Source organism: Chaetura pelagica, unplaced genomic scaffold (assembly GCF_000747805.2).
Source record: "Chaetura pelagica isolate M959 unplaced genomic scaffold, ChaPel_1.0 scaffold104, whole genome shotgun sequence".
Taxonomy (NCBI): Eukaryota; Metazoa; Chordata; class Aves; order Apodiformes; family Apodidae; genus Chaetura; species Chaetura pelagica.
Window position 1 is genome coordinate 4,928,205 of NW_009953786.1, and position 9,560 is coordinate 4,937,764.

The window sequence follows — 9,560 nt, forward strand, 5'->3', positions numbered from 1 at the left end:
TGTCAGTGGTAGAGATGAAGACTCCCTGCTTCCCAGTCCTGCACTTATCTCCCTGACTGTTCTTCCTCTAAACCAAAATAATTTTCTCTAACTACAATCACTATCACAAAAAAGAATACACCATATCTTGCTATGCTATCTTACCACGAGGCAAAACTGCAGTAATGAGGGATTCTCCTATGGGACAAAGTAATTCCAAGAAAAAAAAAAAAAAAAAGGACCATGATGTCTCATTATCCAAAAATACACTGAGTTGGACTGTTTCAGTTTGTAGGGAGAGAAGGAAGGTGGGAGAGGAGAGAAGCTCACCTCTTTTTCAGTTTCCCACTTGAGGTTTTGTTGTCAGCTTTGACTACTGTACAGCAGCTACTACACTGTTCTTCAGATTGAGCCCATGAACCACAGCAATTAATCCCAGAACAAATTATTTGGGCTTGTGAGGTGGTGTGACTCAGGATGCCAAATGATGATAGGCCACAGAAAATGTCAAAGAAGCCAAGGGGGGAAGCAATGCACTTGCTGAGTAGCTGTGACAGCTACACTGAGTAGCTACACGGTTAAGTGAGTTTGGGGGATTTCTCAGCTCTGTTCATTGCTCTTGGGGTTTGCAATACTGCAGGTAGCAGAGAAAAAAGGGGAGGAGGGGAAGGGGCCAGGCACTGCAGATGTACAGTAAGGAAATAATTCTAAAATGTGAGAGCGTTGTTGCAGTTGTGGTGGATCTGCACGACTGGTTACAGGGCTGCAGAAAAGTAAGTTTGTGCTTGTGCCTTTTGTGTAGGAGGTCTGGGCATAAACGGGGATACCCCACAAGAATATTTTAAAAAGATAAAAGTATGCATACAGCTACATGATTAATGCCACTTAGTGCATGGGACAGATCTCTCTGAACCATACACTAAGTCTTTTCCCCATCTGTCATGCAGATCAAGCCCAGAAGCAACTTAAACCAATAGGGCACACTGAGGTAATTTTAGTTCACATTATAGGAACAAGCTTCATCAGTATTTCTCAAACCAGAGCTCTCAAAGAGGAAACACTAAGCTCATGCAAATCATTGAATTAACAACTTGTATTAATATGTAATATTACATCACCCTAATGTACCTCCACTTTGCCATTTGTCAAAAACTTGCATTGCTTGGTCTGTAAGACTGCAATACTTCGCCTTGCAAGGCAGCTTACCAGGCCAGGTTCTGCATGACTACTGCAATGACACCTCCTTCTGTGGGAATGCCTTTCTCTTTTCTGTGCAGGAGGAGCATACATAGGCATACATAGGCAGCTGTTACATTTCTGTTAAAACTACCCTTTCACACCTCTGATGACTGCAGTCCTGAGGGGGGTAGAGTAGCTACAAGCTATGTTAATGCTCCAGGCCTGCAAAGGCTTACATTATATATTTAGCACTATAGAAGTTTGTATTTGTCCGAGTGCATCAAAACTGTGAGCACCACAGCCCAGGGTTGCTGCAGGTGTGAGCATTCCATGGCACTGTTTGGACCATGACCTTGCAAGAGTTTAAAGGCTAGGATACAAGCAGTCATTTTCCAGGGGGTCGCTAACTGAATCCCAGCTGCTCCCCAGGACAGCCCCTTTGCTGGCTGCAGCCTCTGTTAGGGCAGTAAACAGAGAACAGCCCACATGGACATCCAGGCAAAGAAGCTTCCTGTGGAGCTTGGGAGTCACAGAGCCACAGAGAGGCAGATTACCTGCAGCGAGGACACAGTAACACAAGAGCAAGTGGTTTCAGGAATATGTCTTGAATCATCTGCTTCCCCCAGCTGTTTTGGCACAGTTCAAGCGAACCCACAGTCCCCACAATCCCACACCCAGAAGTCAGCATGTGTCTTTTCCTGAGTGTGCATGGGCCAGTTTTTTTTAATTTTCCCCCTTTCTATGTGACAGCCTAATGATTAAGACTAGAATTCAAACCCTGTCCCCGGCCCCCCCGAGAGGACCTCAGTGAACCTCAGTCCCCAAGCCCCATGATACTGTAGAAGAGCAGGGGGTGAAGGCAGGGCACACCCAGGCTAAAGAGGCTTCCATCTGCAGAACAGGGCTGAGGAACCAGCAGCTCTCGCAGAGCAAGGCTGTAGCCTGGTGGCTGTCCCTGTTAATGCAGATAACAGGTTTGGATCCCAGCTCCGGCTCCAGGGATTTGCCTTTCACACTGAACAGTCATTACCTAAAACATTCCTGGGCAAATCCAAAGTCAGAACGTTTACTCCAGGCGCATTTTAAATATAACAGATTAGACAGCAGAACAGGTTAAAGGGCTGAAATTTTGCACATAGGTAGACTGGAGGTGGCTATTTCTTTTGCTGAGTTTCCATCACTCTCTCAGCATCAATTAGCCTATCATACAATATAAATTATTATTGTTCGTTTGTATCAAATGTTATGGTAACAATATCTGTTCAATGAGGAAACGATTAAAGTACAGGTGAAACTCAAGATATGCAGATTCCTTCTCTGACATATAAAATAGCCCAAGAAAGGATGGTGGAGGTAACAAAACAGCTGCTCAGCAGAATTACACAGAAATGAAAAAAGGAAAAGGAGTAATGAAATAAATTTGAAAGATGACATGTGTAGGATGAGCATCCAGCTACATACAGTAGCTGGCACAAGAAAGACTTTGACTAATTGTAGCCTCACCAAGACAGGAGAAAGCACAGGGCATGGGGGTGAATCCACGCGTTGAACGCTGCCATTCTCGGCTCCCCAGCACCCTCCTCTGGGCTTCGGCCAGTCAAGCACCGTCCTTCCTCTTCGATCCCTCATCACTGGCTGAATTATTTAGTGTCAGGACGCTAAAGACAACGAAATGCTTCTTTGCTCCTGTTGAAGCCTTAGCGAGGCTTCGTGTGGCAGAAATGCAGAGAAGCCCCCTCCCCCTCGAATTATGTCCTCTGCATAAATGTGCTTTTGAACGCTGCTTAAGTGCTGGATTTGTTCTGAAGCTAAACATCATTGACTTGCTCATAATTTGCAACATTGGGTTGTTTATTTTGAGCCTGCGTGTTAAAACTTTTTTGCTTTGATAGCTTTTCTACCTTGATGGTTAGCATTCAGATCACAAGATGATGCTTCCATGTACAAGACCTGATCCCATTATTATAGCTTGATCACAAGTCAATGGAAGAGCTACAGGGAAGCAACAGCCAGCTTCGTGTGATGAGTATGTCCCATAACAAACCTTGCCAAGGTGATCTCATGGCACTCTGGGAAAGTGGGTGCTCCCTTTCATTTTGCTGCTTTCTCACCAGGTAGATTGCTGCTGCACGGAGGGACTTGTCAGCAGGTGTTTCAGACAAGTACCCCAGCACGTAAGAGGAACCTGCAAAAATCCCTGTGAAAAAAAATATCTAAAATTACTTGCTTCTGAAATACAGCATGTCACACGTCACTGGGCTCACCAGAGGCAGCACCTTATGTACCTGCTGGTGCCTAACTAGAGCTTACCAACTTTATGGAATTATGTTCATCCCCCACCACAACAGATTCAAGACAGCAGCTGGGCTCGTTTCCAGCCTCACATTTCAAAGCTAAAGCAGCATCCACTTTAATACAAAAACAGAGTGTCCACTTTATGTTTGACCTTTTCTCCATAACAGATAAATCTTACATCTGGGATAGTAACTTTGAAGTGTAGTGACTGTAGAAACAGGTCTCCCAAGTTTTTGTTTGATCTAAGCAAAGAATTACTGATGTAAAAAGAATTACTTTCTCCCTCCTCCACCTATCCCTTGAAAAAAATATACTTTAAAATTCTGCTTGGAGCTAGTGTTCAAAATCAAACAGGTAGAGCTGCAGAATATCAGCAGATTTTAAAGCACCTTCTCAGAAAACTGTGCTTAAGTGTATTAATGTTGTTTTTTTTAATACCTCAGCTAACGCATTGACACTTTGAGTTCAAGTACTCCATAAAGTGCCTTCCCCAGGAAAAAAACCTGCGTATTTATTACCTCTATAGATACCAGGCAATACTCATTCCACTCTATATTTACATGAACAATTCCACTCTATATTTACATGAACAATTCCACAAGAAGTTGTGGGAGAGTGCTGGCACCCTCTACTGCCTTTTGCGATCACAAATGAGGTGAAGAAAAACAGTCATGCTTGGCAGAGATTCTCATCATTCAGATGCAAAGGAAAATCCTAGATCTGCTGTGTTTTACACACAAAGTCTGAGTCTATAGTCAGATTTACAATTCCAGCCTGTATTCAAAGGGGTCTCAGCCAGACTTCTCAAACAAAAAGTACAGAGGAAATTACTAATCTACAAGTAACAAATGTATGTATCCCAGAATTTGTACTTGAATAAACTAGCCCCTTATTTCCTGCCAAAAGTCTGCTAGCAGAAGCTGCAATTAAGTTTCAAATAGATAAAAGCCTTCACTGCATATTTAACTTATTTTAGTTGTACTAAATATTTAACATTATAGGGTGTAAAAACAAGCTAAACAGTTGGTAAGAATTGTTTCCCAAGTCACTATCCCTATTAATGGCTTGCTTTTCATTTAGAGATACCATAGAGTTGTTAACCCCAGAGTTTATAGTTTTCGATTTCTCTCAGTCAGACCGAGATGAAAAACAGGTCACAGTGAGAGACTGTTAGTCACACAATCCTCCTGCTTCCTTCCTTCCTTCCTTCCTTCCTTCCTGTTGTACAAGGCCATCAACTCTTCTGCTTTAAGGAGAGAAATCAACATGAGGGCAACCGTTACCTTTATTCCCTGGCAAAAGAAGCCTAGGAATAACTACAGTGTTACTGTGACACATACGGAGGTACAGACTGATGCAAATATATTTTCTGTAGAGTATTACTACTCAATTTATCTTTCTTCTTTCTTTGCCATGTTCTCTGCAATATTTACAGAAAACTAATATCAAATAGCATTTCTCCTATACTAAAGATTCGTTAGTATCATATTTTCTTACTCCTTATTACCATTGGTGACAAAGGTTTGTCACCAATATTTCCTCTAGGACAGAACCTGCGTTAAAGTTTAACAACCTCGTCCTCTTTGAATGCTTGACTTCTGCCATAAAGACGAACCCTTGCACTGGGCGCTAGAGGGCACAATAGATACCCATTAGATAAATGACATTTTGAACCTTCATATGCTACTGCAGAGAAAGAACCATGCATACTGTAAACTTTGCATTAAAACTGGGAAAAGGCATAAGGAAGGCTAAAATAGTTCCTTAACAGTGGTATTCTCATGCCTGTATTTTCTAAAATAGATCACTGTACCTTGCAACTTAACCCACGTTTTGTAATCTGTATATAGAAGCCGCACACTTAACACACAAATTATACTAGCATTTCCACATTCATTTATACAAAAGATATGAGGGATCAAAAAATTGTGTGCTGTGTCATCTGATGAAGTGGAGGGGAAAAAAAAAAAACAAAATGCTAATCTAGTTCAGCTGCTGAAGGAATCAGTCAACTTAAGTGCTGTATGTATTTGTTCTTCACACTGGCATCTATGATGTTTTTGATTGTTGATGACTCAGTTCATTGTTGGCTTGAAGCAACAAACCTGACTATTTCAGAGCAGTTTAGTTCTTGAACTTGAGAGAGTCTTATTACAATATCCAATAATGCATTCATAGCATGCAGATTTTAAAGTTAGGCCATATATGGACATAATTTGGAGGAGTAATGAAATGTGTTAGTTATTTCCTCTCTCTTCACTGTATTTGAAATGCAGGATTGTCTTATCTTTCTCCTGTAATCGACCCCAAATTTTATTTCAATGCTTGCAAGATTTTAGAAGAGAACATAAATAAAAGCACTTAGTTGTTTTCAGGTATTGAGATGCTCATGTTTTCACCCTTTTCTTTTTTACCCCCGATTAACAAACAACTTTTTTTCTTACAGGATGCCACTGTAGGAGGTTTTATTCAGACATGTCTGGAGAACAAAGGTGTCTGTCTATTCATAAAGCAGCGTGGCACAGGAAGTAGTGCCACAGATGTCTCTGTATCACTGTGCTAGTCAGTATATCACAGTTTTGACCTGGAAAACTCATGTAATATTAAAGTGTAAGCTTTTGGAGCTGCTCTACCCAGTTCCTTCTCCCTGCAGCCACTTTGTTATTTGCAGTTTTTGAGTCTTTCTCCTACTACTAGTTCACTTTGCTGTACAAATTTTGCTGGTGCTGTCACAGCAATAAGCATTAGGCCCTTTCTAAATACTTCCCAGCAGAGGGCTTTCTGATGTATAGTTTCTGACTCATCCTAAACTATTCTACCTCAAGTATTTTAAAATGCTATTCTTGCAGCACTCGGTGCCAGACAGCACTGGCGTTGATGTAGTAGTAAAATCTGAAAATATCCCTTATTTCCTTACCCTTTGACATGATGTATCTGGGTTTTATGCACTTGGACAACTTTGGTCTTTACCGACAATAGTGAGGTCTCAAAAGGCTATGGGAATCCAAGTATTCTAGGAGAGGACAGTATTCCTGTCACCACAGCCACCTAGGTGCTGCCAGGTGTCTGCCCTATGCCAACTGGTGGATCTCCTTCCACCACCATCAAAAGCACGTGAAAGGAATTGCATCTGAAAGAGACTAACTTTCAGGTCTAGGGCAAGTTTAGACTAAATGCCCTAACTTTTACACAGCTAAAATCAGGAGAGAAGAATCCCACCTGCATGCTACCTAAGTGGAGAGCAGTTACATCAGTTTGGGGTAGAGTAAGAAGAGAGAGGTTGACTGTAATCCCTTATGTCATTACATTGGCACCATTACAGCATCTTTGAAGTGGGCTTACTAACGCAATGACAATATTTTGATGTCCTGTCACTTTTCAAAGGGGCTGCTATGCAATTAGGAAGTTCAGGTCTCTGAAAGCATAGCCACTGGACAAGTCACTGAACTGGTTCTTCCCAGTTTCTAGCTGAGTTACATACACCTTATGATCAGGGACATTTTCTATTACTAAACTCAGTAACTTAAGAGTAGATATTTATTACTGAGAACAGAACATAAAAGCTTCTTGGCAAAAAAAGAGAGGACTTTAAAAGTACTTTGACAAAATGGAGTTTTGTTTGTGTGCAGAATATGACTGAGTGGCTTAAAGTTGGTGATTGCTCATGGGACTTAACTTGTAACAGTTTGAGAAAGTATTAATGGGCTCATTAAGGATAACAGCTGGTTTCAAAGAAGCATAACATACTTAGGAACAAAATAAACTGCAGATAGAATCCATCTGGCTTCCAGAAGACCATTTGGCAGCCCAAGGCTATTCAAACTGTTATCCTACCTATCAACTAGTAAAGGAAGGGGAGAGGAAGAGCTCACAGACAGCATGACCCTACATCTCAGCATAGGAAAGGAGTAAGTCAGTGAAATTTGTTTCCATCCTGGAGAAGACACTCAGGAACCAAATTTTGATTAAAAGATTTATATGAATTATTCCCTTTTTTGTTACATGGCCTTTCCAATTTTGCAAGATACTTAATTTCATTAGTGGATAAAAGGAAGCTGTCAAATAGGCCTTTTCACTAGTACAGACATTATTTTGACCAGTACTTGGCAAGATTTTGCCTTGGAAAACCACCTTGTCCCACGTTAAGCTATTGGTTCCCATTTTCTATAATTGATCATCATCCTACAAGGGCTACTTTGCAGCCTTCCTCTTACTTGCCATTTTCTTGGGTACTTTGTTTTCACTTATTTTCATATCTTAGTCTTGCTTTGTCACTTAAGGGTCATTCATCTGACTGAACTCCAAGCCTATGGAAGACTTCCAATATACACCACTGGAAGCATAGCAATAGAATTATCTGACCTGGGAACTAAAATATATATTTTTTTTAAAAGGGAAAAAGGTTAATATCCAATGAAAATTCCTACATTAAGGCTACTTGCTTCACATTTCCAGGTGCAATCTCTTAGGTTTCCATTTAAAAGCTCACCTTGACCAAAACCACAGTTTCCTAAGTAAGAGAACTTTCTCTTTAACTCCTCAAGGCTGAGACTGCAGCTTTCACTTGTCTAAAATTACAAAGGACACCTACAATATTACAGTATTTTCCAGTTTTAAAAGCAACAAACTTTTCTTCCATACACCTGTGAAATATTTTAATGTAGTACCTATCCATCTGATTCATCATTAATGTGTTTTCTGAAGTCCTTCCTCCACAAAATACACTCCCTATTTAATGCTGGTTTTATATTCAGGTAGATCTTTTCAAATGTTGTTAACATTAATAATATATATGACAATAATATATCTTGAGAGGACAGAAACTTATTTAGCTCCATGAGAAAATCAGTCATTTCCTTTATACATATTATGCTCATTCTTTACATTAAACCTCCAGAAGACACCGATATAATTGTGAGTCCAGGAGCTACATCAAAACCTGGATGGGAATCCAGGAGCACTTCTGATCACAGAATTACCTTGGCTGGAAAAGACCTTCAAGATCATCCAGTCCAACAGCTAACCTAACAATGTCAAGTCCTTAACCAAACCATATCCCTAAGTACTCTATTTATATGACTCTTATATACCTCCAGGGATGGTGACTCCAGCACTGCCCCTGACAGCCTGTTCCAATGCCTGAAAACCCCTTCAGTGAAGAAATTCTTTCTAACACCCAATCTAAACCTCCCCTGGCGCAACTTGAGGCCACGATACTCCATGTCACAACAAGATGGAGCATGTGTCAGCTCCCACCCAGCCCAGGAAAAGCTTTGGACACGGAGGTTGGGTGACAGCCATCGTGTGCTCTGATCAGACTCCTGAGAGCAGGGGAGAAGAACAGGAAGGGACACAAGACCCCAGGCTGGGAGCTGCAAGCTGGCAGAGGCCCTGATGTTGTCCAGAAAGAAACAATTTCCAATGCAGGGTGAATGCTGAGGAGGCAAGTAGGAAAAATTAAATTTAAAAAGCCATCCCCTGGAAATACTCTTAATGCTCAACAGGTTTTGAATGGAGGCAAGTTCACAGGAACAGTGTCATTTTTTTCTTTACTGTTTCTGTGAGGCATCATACTAAAAAGTCTGTCAGATAATATAACCTAGGTACAGTATATAAACTACTAGCATTTTTCCTTCAGTTTCATTTGTCTTATAAATAGACGTTATGCGGGGGGGGGGGGGAATGAAGCAAAGCACGTATTTTTGGTTTGAGCATTTTTATGAGCTATAAAATACACCCTGTATAAAACTCATTTTACCTACTTCTCTCTTTTTTGCTCACTCTTCACAAAAGTGAATTCTACCTGCTACCAGCATACCAAACACCAACAGCCCCCAGCCACTGAAACGCTGTTTTGCCAGAAGGCCTCATTACTTCTGCTACCAGAAGGGACGAAAAGGCAGAAACAAGACGTGGCACCTGAGGGGAACTGAACTACCTAATGCGAGTTTCTGGGGTCCCCGCAGAGCTCTTTGCCACGCTGGGTCCCGCAGGGCGCAGCCGAGCAGAACCGAGGCTGACGTTTGATGCGGGACACGCCGGTGAGTGACAGCTGTGCCCCTGCTTCCCGGCACAGGGGGCTGCTCATTGCCAGGCAGGGCTGTCCC